The sequence below is a fragment of the Chrysochloris asiatica genome, unplaced genomic scaffold (assembly GCF_000296735.1).
Source record: "Chrysochloris asiatica unplaced genomic scaffold, ChrAsi1.0 scaffold00006, whole genome shotgun sequence".
NCBI classification, from domain to species: Eukaryota; Metazoa; Chordata; class Mammalia; order Afrosoricida; family Chrysochloridae; genus Chrysochloris; species Chrysochloris asiatica.
In genome coordinates, this window is record NW_006408524.1 from 24,139,179 (window position 1) to 24,155,752 (window position 16,574).

General features: G+C 40.6%; 2 pseudogenes; one reads left to right on the forward strand and one right to left on the reverse strand.

The window, feature by feature from the left end:
- LOC102837744 overlaps nucleotides 1-16,574 on the forward strand; it is a 471,778-nt pseudogene that overhangs the window by 358,304 nt on the left and 96,900 nt on the right.
- Nucleotides 1,002-1,878, reverse strand: LOC102837369 (annotated as a pseudogene).

Below are 16,574 nucleotides of genomic sequence, written 5' to 3' on the forward strand. Positions count from 1 at the left end.
CTTACTTTGCTAAGATTTTATTTTGGCACACTTGTTAAGTGCCATCGAGTTGGTTCTAACTCACAGCGACCCTATAGAGGGTTTCCCAGGAGCGGCTTGTGGGTTTGAATAACTGACCTTGTGGTTAGCAGTCCAGTTCTTACCTTACAGTGCCACACCAGGACACTCATTTTAGCACAGTAGGGGCATTTAGTAGAATATACTTTGTTCCTTTTACACAAAATTCTAAGAGGAAATGGCAGTTTTATAAAAAGTCCTTAGTAAAAATTTCTGGGATGTTAAATCTAACCTGAATTTGCATTAATTAGGGTAAGGCAATTTTGATTCTCAATGGGACTAGATTGAGGCAGTACATTCTGTATAAAAAAAACTTTAAATCATGAATACAAGTATCTCCTCTTCTCTAGAAAATCTATTGAAGATAATGAGTGTGTCAGACTTACCGTCTATTTTTGTTTTATATAAAAAAGCTTTCAACTATAATTGCTAGATAGCAATGAAGTCCACATATCTGTATTATGTACTTGCATCATAGATGCCAAGAAACCATTTATCCTGTCTTGAATGGTAATCCTTCATATGTCTTAAAAGTGTATTTGTAAAATAATCGGTTTTGATGTAAGCCTCATAATATAATCACACTTAAGATGACTTAGCTTATATAGGTTACTATTTCAATACCACCTAAACATATTGTTTCAATTTAGAAATTTAAGTCAGTGTTAAAAATAAAGATTCACAGTTTACCACCCCAGGCTTATAATTACAGTTTCACATTTATATTCTTAGCTTTGATTTGTATGCATCACAGGTGAACTCAAGTCTAAATATAATTCCACTATAGCATGATATTAAGTAGTCAGTTTCCCTAATCCGAGAACAAATTGAGTTGAGACGTTTTGAGGTTTCACAGTTTAAATCCATTCTAACTATGAATTCCATTGCTGAGGGTTGTAGAGAAAGGCTTCAGAGAAGAAGTTTTTGTTGCGGTAATAATCCGATTAAGGGACTGCTTCAGCAATTGTTGGAAGGTGTGTTATCCTATAGTAACTATGTTCAACTGCCTTGCTGTTCGTTCAGAAACAATCCATTTGAGCTTCTGAACATTTGATTTGGAACATTTGTTTGATGAATATTCTGTTATATACTTGGAGACGAGTTCTTGCCAGAAGGTCAAATCTCTGCCATTTATCTTGGAATGTTTCTGAAGACATTCTAGTTTTTCTGTTAATTGTGTACACTTCTGTGATTGGATCTCCAATGCAGTGGTAGATAGTGAAAACACAGAGGGCTTTGCTTTAGAAAATCTGACCCTGCAGTGGCATGCCTTAAGTTGAGCTTCTAGTCTTTCAAAAATAAGGCTATTTCTCCATTCATATGGTAAGCTCTCTTGAATGAGTGAATAACAGAGTTGCAGAAACTGAAAGGCAGTAGCAGCTGTAACTTTCCAACACACCTTCTCCAATACAATCTTTTCCATTCTCATCAAGTCAGAAACCGTGAACTTATTATACTGGCTTATTCGAATCAAGTCACTTGCCAGTGGGACATTCCTCTCTTCCATTGATTTCACACTCAAGTAGAAGCAGCTGAGTCCTACACATCCAAGGTGCTTGAACTGTACCTTCATTTTGGACAGAAACCTGTCCAGTAAATTCACAGTTAGAGAAAATGTTTCCGTGTCAAAGCTAAAGAATTGAGTTAGATCTTTTATTTCAAAGTCTCTTAACCTTGAAGTCATTCTGAAGCCATTATCATGAGCAGACGCAATTAGTCTCAAGCCGAAGACCTCTTGCTGACTTCTACATCCTGTTCCAGTAGGGCATTCAGCTGGTGGAGAGGTTTCTGAGCTACACCAGTTGTCAGTACCTCTATCATCTCACCGTGATCGCGACCGCAGCTCCTCAGCAGTAACTACCCTCCCCGGGCCTGCTCTCACGTCACCCCACGGTATTAGGTCTGAGGGGGCTCGTGGGCAAGAGGGGAGCGGCCCGGGGAGGGGGAGCCGTCCTGAGTGGAGGTCTCGGCAACACAGCCAAGACGAAACTACCTTCTACCAAGCCTTACACTGAGTAGTCACTGTGTTCTTGGGAGAAACCCGGGACGAGGTTGGAAAGGTCCAGGTGTGCTGCCTGGGAAAACAAATGGCTAGGTTCCCAGTGACCTCTCGTCTTGTTCTTCTTTAGAGCTATTTCAAAAATGGTTTTTTCTTTTTCTTTTTTTAATTTACTGTGGTTTGGATGAAAGTCTACAGAAAACTTGGTTTTCTATTCACCGTTTGTTTCACAACATTAGTTGCAATCCTCTAAGTGTAACATAATCCTTCCCACTTACCCTGGGTTCCTTCTTTCCATTCCTTCTTGCCTTCTGGGCTTTGTTTTAGGGCAAATGTTGCTCCTTTGGTCTCCAATGATTGATTGTTTAGAGGAACACATCCCTCACTGGGGTTGCTATTCACTTTACAGCTTTGTCCATTGTTGGCTGAAAGGTGTCTAAGGACCAGTCTTTGTTAAACCAGTGAAGCTGGTCTTTTTGTGATTCTGAATTTTGTTCTACATTTTCTCCCATTCTGTCCAAGATCTTTCTGTGGTCCTTTAAATGTACTTTCATGAAAGACACAATTTACGATTTTAATAGCTTTGTTTTGACTGTACATAATACATGTAACTGCTTAATGGGTATAGTGTTTCTTTAGTTGCACAACATTCTAAGTGTAAGTGTACTAAGTGTTACTAAATTGATCATTTTAAAAGGGTGAAAATTGGTAAAGACACAGGGAGGTATGCATGGTATAAAGGGTGGATAGCAGTTAGTTGCTTGGAACGACAGTGTTCTGTGCGTACATACGTAGATTGAGACATAGGCTGGATGGCTAATCGGGAAGAGTGGGGTGTATATATATATATTTTTATATCCCACAAATACATGAGTTTGAAAAAGAATATTACACGAGTATTTACCTTTCCTAAAAACACAACTATTAGAGTGGTGTGGCCCATGATGGTGGTGTTGTGCCGTGGAGTTTGTTCTGACTCATAACAACCCTGCATAGGGTTTCTGAGGCTGTAAATCTTTACGGGAGCAGAAAGCCTCGTCTTTCTCCCTTGGAACAACTGCTATTTTCAACTGCTGACCTTGAGGTTAACAGTCCAACTTGTAACCACCACTCTACCAGAGCTCCTGCAGGCAAAATGATGAAAACTTCTTAGATGTTATTCAAATATCTTAAGGCAACAAGTTGCTGGGACTGCGGACCATAGTCTCAGGGGATACCATGTCAATTGGCACAACTTGGGCCTCAAAGACAGTGTTCTACATCCTGCATCTGGGATCTTGAAAGCTCATGAGCAGCCATGCAAGGTGCAGCTATTGGTCTCCCCATAGGCAGAAGAAAGAAGACTGATGAGAATTGAAGAGAGAGGCTTGGGATCAATTAGTCCAATGGACTCATGGAACACGTGAACATCAGTCTTAAAGAATCTGAGACCAGAAGAACTAGACAGTATACCTGGCTAGCACTACCAACTGCTCTGAAAGGTATCACATTAGAGGGTCCCGGATGGAGTGGGAGAAAATGTGGAACAAAACTCGAACTTATTAAAAAACAAACAAAAAAAGACAGACTGGAGGAACCTGAGACTATACTATGGCCCTTGACCAGGCTTCGGATCTGAAATGGAACTTCCTTACCCTCGTGGCCTAATTTTCAGTCAAGTAGTAGATAAGTATACAAGTATGGGGGGCAGGGGTCAACAACACTAGTGAGATATGCTTGCCATATAGGCAAAATCAAAAAGGCAACATTTTCCAAAGGACAGAGTTGAGAAGGGAAGGGAAGGTAGATGGAATGGAAAAGCCAGATAACTGTTGTTGTATGGAGGGGATTGCATTCATGGACAAGGAAACAAAGTATATAATTTGTTGACTGTAAAACTGATAATCTAGTCAGTAAACCTTCATTCGATACACAATAAAAACATTTTTTTTTTCTTTAAACAACAGGAGGGTGCATTTTATGTTATGTGACTTTCACTCAATTAAAATATATGTATGTATGTATGTATATATATATATTCATTACAGAAAAGAAGGAAGAATCTGCAATCCCATTCCTCAGAGAGATAGCCACTTGATATTTTGGTCACTGTTATTCCAGTCCTTTTCTTTTAAGGGGGTGATGCTGTAGTACAAGCACTGGGCTGTTAACTTACAAGGTTGCCAGTTCAAACCCAGCAGCCGCTCCGCTGGAAAAAAATGAGAATGTCTACTCTTATAAAGGTTTATAGTCTCGGAAATCCGATATAGGGTCACTAAGAATCAGAATCAACTCGATGGGTTTGGGTTTTGGATTGGTACGTTATCTGCATTTAGAGAACTATTATTGTACTTCCTTAGGAATAATAGTAACACTGCCATTGTTGGTTATTTGATTTGATGATGCACTTGACTGGTAGGTGTATATACATGATCTCATTTACCCCTCACAGCATTTCTGTGCCATGCAGGTAGGAGCTTCATATGACCCACCAGAAACTGTAACACAAGAGGTTATAACACTTGCCTAAGGTCAAACGGCTCTGCCTAAACTCACACTCTGTCACTATGCCCTTCCACCTACAACTTTTGCTTACAGTCAATAAGCTAAAAGGGCTTGAAACTGGCAATCTAAGTAACTTTTTGTGGGTAGTATACTGTTTATTAAAAGTGGTCCTTCCAAAGTGGACCCTGTCCTGTCTGAGTGCTTTTATTGAAGATTCCAGAATAGCCCACACTCCCTGCCATGAACTTGGATCCTCTCCACACGACTGCTGGCCACACTCCCTGGACTGCTGGCCACCAGAGCTTTCAGGGTGGCTGCCACTTCTGCTCCCTCCCTCTGCTGGCCACAGCACTCCAAGTGCTGGCCATCCCACAAGCCACTGGGCACTGCCTGGCTGCCCACTGGAGCCACCCCACCCTAAATCACAGGGAAATATTTTAACCGCTGAGTAAATAAATCATAAAACAGAATGTAACAGCTCCTCTAAACTGCTTGGCTCCTAGAAGACTGCTTTATAAGTTTGGAAGAGTAATCTAGAGGGGTATATTTTTTAGAAGAGATACTTAAAAGTTGCAAGAAAACTGAGTTTGCCAATTCATATCATATCTTGAATCCCGCTTCCCCCCCTTCCATGTTTAGACCCAGCCTCCAGGTGAAGGTTTTCCCTGCCCTTCCTGGTGCTAACTGCTTGTTAAAAAGTCTGTAAGTGAAGGAAGGCATTTGCACAATAGTTGTGGGATAGAGGGAACAAACACTAAGAAAGAGGGAAATAATTCGTTTGCTTTAAAGCACACCAAATTAGAAGTTAACAAAAGCAAGCTTTTAACAATTCTGTTTTCTTCTTTGTTGGAAGGTAATTCTGAGATTTCCTGGGACATTCTTGAGTTAGAGTCATAAAAGGCCTTGCCTGCAACTGGCTTTCCATTGGGAACCTTATAAAAATTTGTTAATGCAATGTGATTCAGAATTACTATGAGAGTTAAGAACAATAAAGCTGAACCTGAATAAAGTGCTATTAACTGTGTTTATATCTGCATTAGGCTTAAGCTGCACTAGCAATTCCATGTTTTTACTTTTCATTGTTCAACAGTTTCAAATGTACCAGAAAATGTGGGCCGAAGACTGTTGCCTAACTGAAACCAGAGATAGGTCCACACTTCCAAAGGCTACAAGAAGAAAATAAATCCTTCTGTTCAAAATCATCTGAACATTTTAAGTATTGCAGTCACATGCCATTTGTTGTAATTTGCTACAAATCTGTGTTACTTTTCAGTAAATACACAGTTAAATATAAGTGAACTATTCAAGTAATAATGCAAGCATGTTGACGCAATGTTGTATGACCTCATGTTGCATGTGGGCTTTGTAGATTTCAATTATTGTTGCTTTTTATCAAGACCATGTGACATGAGGACTTTCAGTTGTAGGGCCCCTGAAAATTGATTCAGGGGAAGAAACCCTTGCTTCTGGCTTTCATGTAGAATAATAATTAACATTTCGAATAATGGAAAGAGTGCTGAGGACCCAGAAGCCCTTGCGCAATAATGTCCCATCTACCATTATAGGTCATCTATTTTTGTAACTTTTCTACAAATGCAAAACTGAGCATTATTAAAACAAAAAATAACTGATTAATGACTCCATGCACCATGACCCCTACTCTCAGAAAGTTTATAGTTTAGTTTAAAAAGTCGGGGGTGGACATTAAAATTTCCTACATGTGGAAGGCCAAGTGTTGTGCTGTGATAGTAATTGCAGTGCATATGTTGAGCACTTACTCTGTGTGTGTGTGTGTGTGTGTGTGTGTGTGTGTATGTATATGTAAAGAGAGTCAGAGATTGTTCAAAGAGCTTTTTTGTGTATTATATCATTTAATGAGCCCTGGAATTCTGCTCTAGGATAAGCACTGGACTGGTAACCGCAAGATCGGCAGTTCAAACCCACCAAAACTGGTCCTCAAAAACCCCATACGTGTTCACTATGAGTCGGAAATTACCCGACCATACACAGCAAGAACATATCATGTAATATTTAAACAATCCTAGAAGGAAGTTACTATGATCACTGTTTCACAGATTAAGTATTAAGACGCAGAGCTGTAGAGAAACTTGCCTGTGGTCACACAGAGGGGAGAGATGATCAAACTGGGATTCCAAATGGCAGCAGGAAGGTTCTGGAGCCTATATTATGTTCTTACACAAGTCTCTTAGGACCCTCCCACTGCTGAGATTCTTTGTTCACCTCTATAGTGAATACTGTGCATAGATGCTCTAGAGAGAGACTGTGGAGACTCCATGGGTGATTCTCCTCATCTCCTTAACTCCAAGTACTCCACCTGCCTCCTTCAACATCTTGGGAATCGTAGGGAGAATCTCAATTGCCTGAACCTGGCCAGAAATCCTCCCGAGTGGGCAAGCCTCACAATGCCATGAAGATGTAAAGGAGAAGCGTGTTGGTTATGAAATGTGGCCTTCCCTGAGAAGACATTCTGTCCTCTAAGAACCCACAGTGTGATCTGCTAAAGAAGAGTACAAGGCAGGATTGCTGTCTTTCCATGATACGAATGCTGTGGCAGGTACCCACTTCAGTAACGGTTCATTGTCTTCCTCCTATCACAAAGCTTAAATTCTGCTGAATCTCTAATCCCCAGCATGAAAGGGACTGGAAGGATTTCCTAACTCCTTCTCCAAAAGTACCATTAGACTGCCAGAAGAACAAACAAATCTGTGTTAAAAGAAGTACAGCCAGAATGCTCTTTAGCAGCCAAAATGGTCAAACTTCTCTCATACTTCCAACATATTAACAGTAAGGACGAGTCCCTGGAGGACATCATTCTTGGTCTAGTGCAGAGTCAGCAAAAAAGAAGACCTCCCCCCAACTAGATAGATTGGCAGCAGCAATGGGCTAAAGCTTAACAACAATTGTGAGTTTGTACAACTGGGCAGTACTTTGTTCTGTTATCCATAAGGCCGTTATGAGTCGGTACCAACTCAACAGTGCCTAACAACAACAGCATTCTCCAAAAACACTGCCTCTGTCATCCGTCATCCAGGGCGAGAATCCTGAGTCTTTGTCTATAAAATGAGTCTTGTCAGATTTTTCCAATCTGCACCCTTGCCTTTGTTGTAAGGATCCGGAGTTCAGTATTAACAGATACTGGATGACAGATACAGATGCTGGATAAGAATGAGAGATGAGAATGAGACTGGGGCATTCAAATTATGACACCCCTCAAAATTTCCCTTTCGTTACAATAGAGCACTTTTCTGCTCCTGCAAAGAGTTACAGCCTCAGATCCTATACCGGATCGCTGTGAGTCGAAACTGACTGAGCGTCACTTAACAACAACAACTAGGTCCACCCTCGTGTTCTACCAGCAGAAAGTGTGATCTTGACCTATGAGTGGACCTCAAAAAGTTCGTGGAAAAATTCCATTATTTTTCCCGAAGCCCCTTCACACACAAATGATCTATTATTCCGTTGGGGGAAGTAAGCTAGAGCATCTTAACAGAGATTTAGCTAGCGAAAGCAATCCAGTACCTTATTGGGCTCATGAGATGGAAAGAAACTTTTAATGGTATCCATTTGTCTAGGTACCTTCATGTGACAGCAGATTTTGAAATACCGTTAGTTGCCTGATTCCACAACTGATGACACAGTTGTCTTAAATAATAATTTTAAAAAAGGAAATCTCTTCTTGTCTTTCCCGAGAGGAACCGGCTTTAGAAAGATGAAAATATTCCTCATAAATACTAATTCGTTCTTTTATCATTTGCTTAACCTTTGTGAGAGAGTTTGAAAATGCTTCCATGGTCTGATGTATCCTGGAAGCATTCTGTAAAATGTGGAGTTTCTGAAATTCCTCATTGAGAGAGCATTTGTAGGTACAGTTAGACAGATGTAGCTGGAGGATGGGTGTTTTTGTCTTCTCTGGGGACAAACCTGTAAGTGACATGTCTGGATTTGCCTTCAGGTAGATTTTCAGCAGTGAGTTGGGGTGGAGACTTTGGACTGTTGTTGTTGTTGTTGCTAAATGCTGTCGAGTCGGTTCTGACCCATAGCGACCCTATGTAGGGTTTCCAAGGAGCAGCTGGTGAGTTTGAACCACCAACCTTGAAATTCAAATGGCTTTGCAGTCTGGTGCATTAATCCACAGCGCCACACCAGGACTCCTAGGCTATAAGAAAACAATATTGATACTGAGCGCCCACCCACCCAATCGAACAAGAATGAGGCAAAGATGATGTTTCTTATGCCCAAGAATAAAGCCTGCTCATAATTTGTGGGTGAATTTTAAATACTCTAGACTGAAATCAATTCATCACTTTGTTTCTTCCTTTGGCTCTGGACTTGCCATCATGCCAGATGTCTTGCATTTTACATCTTGCACTTTCTCCTGGTGCTCAAAAATTGGTCTAGGGTTTTCTGAGATTTAGGTTTCGCCCCTAAATCATGTCACCATGGTGTTAATTTCCCTCGCCATGCTGGGGATATGCAAATACACTTGGCTTAATCCTCATCACCTGTCACTTAGCCTGGTAGGCTAAGTCTGCGCTCAGATATGGGTGGGAGTTATGTTCATTCCAACAGGACAGGCGGGAGCCTGGGGCGGGGAGCTGGAGCAGAGGAATGACTATAAACACTGGTGGCGCCAGGCCCGGTTGTGCTCCTGTTCATGGGGTGCCCAACATCTGCTGCAAAGCGTGCGAGTGGACCACAGCCTCACCCAGTGGGAGATAAGCTGAGTGGAGGAGGCTGGCTCTGGCAGCCAGATTCCAGGCCTGGTGGAGTCACTTCTGACATTCAACCCTGGAAGGTTGGTGTGGGATGTGTGAAGACGATTCTCTGGGAGCTAGCAGCTGCCCCTCTTTAACTTTGGCTTGTTGAGAGTTCATGCTGAGAGCACTTGTTTCCGAATTCAACAAATCTGAAAACTTGACATTACAATTTTTTATTTTCATTGAGAAGAGTTGTTGCACTGGAACCAAAACCTTGTGCTGACATTATCCTAAGGACACGCCGGTTCTGTCTACACTGCGAATAAAGGAGACAAGAAAACCCTCCACCACTGAGAGAGAGAGTGCCCATGGGAAAAGCAGCAGTCAGATAGGCCAACCAGCCACACACTGGGCACTTGGCTAGTTAGGATATCTCCAGAGCCCAAAGGAACAGCTGAGATCATCTTGAGATTTCCTGCAGACAACTTCAGCCTTGGTCCTTACCATGAGACCATTGTTACTGGTGTTAACTACCTGCAAGTTGTGCTCTGACTCATTCATGGTGAGCCCATGCCTAAAGGAATGTCCAATTTCCAACCTTTGTGAACCATAGGGTTTTCATAAGCTGATTTTTTAGACGTAGGCTCCTTAAACTCCCTACAGATCTCTTAAGCAGATCCTGTGAACAGTTTAGGAGTGCTGTGAATAGGACTTTTAACATCTACAGTATCTAAAGTTATTTTCAGATCTTTTAAGCAGATCCTGTGAACAGTTTAGGAGTGCTGTGAATAGGACTTTTAACATCTACAGTATCTAAAGTTATTTTTCATATCACTTACTTACCCTGGCTTCCTGGCAAGTTGACCATAACATTTCACTGGCAGGGAGAGGAACTTTGAGTAAACAGGACTGGCACCTTTGCGAGTTGTTAGAAGCATGTATCTCAAGGTGCTTCAGGAGGTTTATCAGTTACCTGGCACAGATTAAACTCAATTAAAGGAAATATTTTGGTCAAATGCTTCCTCTTTTTAATACCCTCTCGACTATTATGAAAAAAAGTACCCGCTATTGAAAGTTGCTACTACTTTTGCTGACTTGAAAATATTATGTAAAAATGTCCTTTATATTAAACGTTGTTGGTTATTTTGCTGACTTCAAGAATACTGTGTAACCAACATAAAATGTGGTTTGAAAAGTACCACCTAAATGAAAAGAAGAGCTTTTTTTATTTTTTTATCTTTACATATGACTGTATTTCAGTATTTATATCCATTCACCCCAAAAGTTTATAACACACAAAATGAAATGCCCTGCAAAAATTTACACTCTGTTCGCTAAAATATGGGAATTTCACTAAAATATGCTAGGAACACACTTCATTCATTAGAATGAAGCATTGGCTGAGGAAATCATGTAATTTCTCGTTTCGTCTTCCCTGCACCAGGTCTCTAAAGCCCAGATAAGTTAGAAATTATATTTCTGAGTGAACTCTCTCCACAGCCCCTTCATCTTCCAGGATGACTCTAAGGAGTATTGTGATGATAATTTAGGTGATAGAGTCCTGGTGTGGCACTGTAGGATAAGCATTGAACTGCTAAGGTCAGCCTCCTGCTGCTTGGAAACCCTATACCGGGTTGATACAAGTCAGAACCGATTCTATGGCACTTAAAAACAATTTAGGTGGTACAGTTCATTACACTTTTCCATAATGCATTATGAAGAATTCCCAGGAGCCTACAGAAAATTTTCTATCAAAGCAGCATGCTCTAAATGATCAGATAGTACTGTTACTTTTTTTTTTTTTTTTTTTAATGAGTTCTTTAGAAAAGCCAGTGTCAGCCTGGTGGAATCACGTCTGACATTCAAGCCTTATGAGAAACAACTTTGCAGTGAGATCTGATATGAGGTTGGAGTCTTCTGTTTCCCTCCCCACCCCACTTAGTACTACTGCCAATCAAAGAAGTCAGGCTGGTAAGCGTCAGCAAAACTTCTGACCTGCAGAGGGCTCTGTAATACTGTTTTTTCACATCTACACTTGTAAAAGGCAAAACCAGTACTTGGTGGAAGGGGGAAGGGGAAACCCACAGGCTTCATAATGTTCCAGCAGTCAGTCTGGTTTGCAGTCTGGTAAACAGGCTAGGAATTGTGGGCAGAGCCCTTTGCTTCAGAGTCCTTAGTTTTGCACTAAGTATAAGATCACATGATTCTGCCCGGACTCTGCTTTAATAGCCTAGAGCTAACTCACATAGCAGCAGGAGTCCACCAAAAAGGCATTTAATTGTTGAAACTGAAACTAGTGCGTTGTAACTGCCGATTAGTAGTAGTCAGATTTTTTGGTTTTGTTTTGTTTCAAGTAATTTATAAAGCACTTGCACACATAAATAGAAACCTTTAAATGCTGATATTCTATAAAAAATAAATAAGATATATTTGGGGGCATTAAGACTCAATTACGTAGCATTATTTCATGTCACAAATTTAAAGCAGGCTGGTGAGACTTGCCAACATTACCACAGTTGTGTTTTACATGGGTAAATTCGTGAAAATGGTCATTTGTTTTTTTACCTCCACTGACAGCTATTTAGACCTCTTTGTATTACACTATATTTTCTTTTCAATCATTATATTATGGTAATCTGTCTGGACGGGTTAGGTCTTCTGTTATTATTGGGAAGGTGAGGGGAGAATATTAGTCAAATGAAGTGTAGTGAGGCTGTGAACCTCAAGGTCAGCAGTTCGAAACTACCAGCTGTTTCGCGGGAGAAAGATGAGGCGTTCTGCTCCCCTAAAGATCTACAGCCTCGGAAACCTTGTACAGGGTCACTATGAGTGGAAACCAACTCCACGGCATATAACAACAACAACAACAACAAACTTCCAAAGAGGAACTGCTTCATGTTTATTCCCATGCCCCTTTCTTGTTTTCCATTTTAACAACTGTATGTTTCACAAGAACAGACTTTACTGGTGGCAGGAAGGGAAGCAGAGGAAAGCAGAAAACTATCAGCCATCGCAGGTGACTCCCATCATCATTTAGACCTACCTGTTATGTTGTTAAGTTCCATCACGTCAGTTCCAACCCATAATGACCCTGTATAAGGTTTCCAAGGAGTGGCTGGTGAGCTGGAACCGCCAACCTTGAGGTTCAAACCAACTTTGCCATCCAGCACATTAACCGACAGCACCACACCAGGATTATAGTATGACTGACGTTTTTGGAACACAGCTGCTTGTGTAGAGTTCAGATATGTTAAGTGCTGTCAAGTGAGTCCCAACTCTTGTTGACCTTGAACCACCGACCTTGCCAGTCAAACAACCTTGTGGTCCTGTGTTCATCCTACAGCACCACACCAGGACTCCAGTTCAAATATGGGATACGTTAAACCAAAAGCAAATCAAACATGCCCAAGTAAAGTATTGATATGTGCCTTGCCATACTAATAGATATTGTCCTGATTTTGTATCTCAAACCTGAATGACTCCCTCGCATTATCAAGAAGAAATCTATCACTCTGTACGTATTTACTACAGTTATTTATGTTAACAATTATAATAAAGTGATTACTTGATGTGGTTTTAATGATGTCAGTAATTTTGCTCCCCAAGAGGCATCAGTTGCCAAATGAGGCTGAAGTTCTAAAAAGAGGCTAAGGACTCAGTGTACTAAAACATCACCCAAATATCTAGACTCTGGGGCATCATTTACAATCATGTGAATTAGTCTCCTAAAACATCACCCTAACAGCTTTTTGCTATTGGGTGTAATTTACAATACAGTCTCCAGGTTATAAGCTGTTCCTAAGTGTGTCTCTAACTCTTTAAGTCAGATTTGTAGGTAAGTCTTAACAGATACAAACAGTTCTTATATAGTTTTATTTTAGTGCAAGAAAGCAAACCTGGTGGCACAGTGGCTAAAGTGCTCAGCCTCAACTGATAGGTTGGCTGTTCAAACCCATCAGCTGCTCTGCAGAAGATAGATGTGGCAGTCTGCTTCCCTAAAGATTTGTTGTTGTTAGGAGCCATTGAGTCAGTGCCGACTCATAGTGACCTTATACACAATAGAACAAATTGCTGCCTGGGTTCTGCACCAAACTCACAGTCATTGCTATGTTTGAGCACACTGCTGCTGTCACTTTGCCAATCCATCTCGTTGGGGATCTTCCTCTTTTTCTCTGACCCTTCACTTTACCAAACATGAGATCCTTCTCCAAGGACTGGTCCCTCCTGACAATATGTCCAAAGTATAAGAGACAAAGTCTGGCCATCCTGGCTTCCAAGGAACATTCTGGCTGTACTTTTTCCAATACAGATTAGTTCTTTTGGCAGTCTGTGGTACTTTTAATATTCTCCTCCAACACCATAACTCAAATGCATCAATTCTGTGGTCTTCCTTATTCATTGTCCAACTTTCATATATATGTATACGATGCTATTGCAAATACCATGGCTTGGGTCAAGGGCATCCTAGTCTGCAAACTGACATCTTTGCTCTTGAACACTTTAAAGAGGTCTTGTGCAGCAGATTTGTTTGATTTCTTGGCTCCTGACTCAATGAGTGTTGATGGTTGATCCAAGCAAAATGAAGTCTTTGACAACTTCAATCTTTTCTCCATTTATGTGGGTGTTGTTTATTGGTCCAGTAGTGAGGATTTTTGTCTTCTTTAAAGATTTAAAGCTATAGAAACCCTAAGGGGCAGTTCTGCTGTGTCCTATTAAAGTCACTAGGAGTCAGGATGGAATTGACAGCAGGCTTTTTAGTGTAAGAAAAAGTTCAAAGCTGCAGATGCACATTGATTTAAAAGCTGCACATGCAGCAAGTGAAAGTGATTTCATAAAGAATTTGTCACAAATAGAGATTGGGTCAGTCATTTCAACGTCAGGGCAAATATATATAACAATAAAGGGTAAGGACAAATTGTCCATGAGTCTGATGTTTGTCACCCAGGGACTGTCTGTAATTTGAATGAGTCTATAGTCAGGGCCAGGGACTTTGGATTCTTCAAGCACCAAAGAGACTTCTCTTGAGTCATTCACCCCGATGAGAAAGTCTTATCGCTTGGATTTTAAGGGTGACAGTGAACCCTGGTATGGCCCTATAAGGATAAGCACCGGACTGTTAACCACAAAGTCAGCAGTTCAAACCCACCATCCACTCTCAGAAACATTACACAAGATCACTATAAGTTGGAAAAAATTCTATAACACACAACATGATGACAACAATCAAGAAAGATTCCAAATGGAACACAACTTGGTTATAGGGTAACTCTGACCAATCTGTTTATTAAACAGCTATTAGAAACTAGAAGGAGCTCTGGTGACATAGTGGTTATAAGTTGAACTACTAACCACAAGGTCAGCAGTTCGAACCTACCAGCTGTTCCATGGGAGAAAAATGAGGCTTTCTGCTCCCATAAAGATTTACAGCCTCGGAAACCCTATGCAGGGTCATTATGAGTCGGAACCAACTCCACAGCACACCACCAACCAACCATTGGAAATAGGAGTTAAACATTCCTCTATATTCCTTGTCATCGGTGGTATTTAGAGTTGGAGCCTTTTTCCAAGTGGTGTTTTTCACATTATTAGCTATTTAAGAAATGGAATAGCTAAAATTGGTCTGCTGGTAGTCATGAATCTTTCTTGGCCCTTCGGAGCCCAAGTGTTTGTTGATAGGTCCCACCAAGTCAGTTCTGACTCATAGCAAGCTGATGCACAAAAGAACGAAACACTGCCTGGACTTGCAGCATCCTTATAATCGTTCTGCTTGAAGCCTTTGTTGCTGAGACCGTGTTATTCCATCTCATGGGGGAGGGGGTCTTTTCTCTATTTTGGTGTGGTGCTGTGGCCTAATGTGGTAGACTTCAAAGTCGTTTGAAGGTCAGTGGTTCAAGCTCACCAGCTGCTCCTTGGAAACCCTATACAGGGTTGTTATGGGTCGGAATCAACTCGATGGCACTTAACAATAACAACCACTTTACCAAAAATGTCTTTCTCCAGGGACTAATCCCTCCTGACAACGTATACAAACTTTGAGAAGCAAAGTCTTGCCGTTCTCACTTGTAAGAGTTTTGGCTGTATTCCTTCCAACATAGATTTGTTTGTTTTTCTGGCAGTCCGTGGTACTTTCAATATTTTTCCCCAAAACCATAATTCAAATGCCTTGATTCTTCTGTGACCTTCCTTATTAATTGTGCAACTTTCATATACCTTCAGTCAGGTGCACCTAAGTCCTCAAAGTGTGCTATCTTTGCTTTTTAAAACTTTAAAGAGGTCTTTTGTAGCAGATTTGCCTAATGCAATATGTTTTTTGATTTCTTGACTGCTTCTTCCATGACTGTGGATCCAAGTAAAATGGAGTCTGTGACAACTTCAATATTTTCTTCCTTTATCATGTTATTTATTGATCAGGTTGTGAGGATTTTCATTTTTTATATATTAAAGGGGCAATTTATTCTGAAGGCTGTGGTCTTTGATCTTTATCAGTAAGTATTTTAAATCATCTTCACTTCTAGCAAGTAAGGTTGTATCATCTGCATTTCGCAGGTTGTTAATGAGTCTTTTCTCCAGTCTTGATGCCACATTCTTCGTATAAATCCAGTTTCTTAGATTATTTATTCTGCATACAGACTGAGGAAAGATGGTGAAAGGATACAACCCTGACACACGCTGTTCCTGATTCTAAATCAGTCAGTATCCCCTTGTTCTTTTCAAATGACTGCCTCTTGGTCTGTGTACAGGTTCCTCATGAACACAGTTAAGTGTTCTGGAATATCCATTCTTTGGCATGTTATCCATAATTTGTTGTGAACCATACAGGTGGCTCTTGGTTGAAAGCCGAGAATATAAAAAAGATCTTAGTTGTACTTTATTAACTATGCAAAGGCATTTGACTGACTTAAGCCACAATATCCTTTATTCCATGACCACTTCTGAATCCAATGTGAATTTCTGGAGTTCTTTGTCTGCTGCAGTCATTTTTAAAGTATCTCCAGCAGATTTTGTTTGCATGTGATATTAATGATAACTACTGTGTGATGGTTTCTGCACTCCATTGGGTCAACTTTATTTGGAATGGGCAGAAATAGGGATCTCTTCCAATCAGTTGAATGGTAGCTGTCTTCCAGATTTCTTGACATTCATGAGTGAACACCTCTAATGCTGCATCAGTTTGTTGAAACATTTCTATTTGTATTCCATCAATTCCTGGTGCCTTGTTTTTTGCTAATTCCTTCAGTGCAGTTTCTTCAAATATCATCGGTTCTTGATCATTTGTACCTACTGAAATGTTTGAATGTTAACCAAGTCTTTATGAT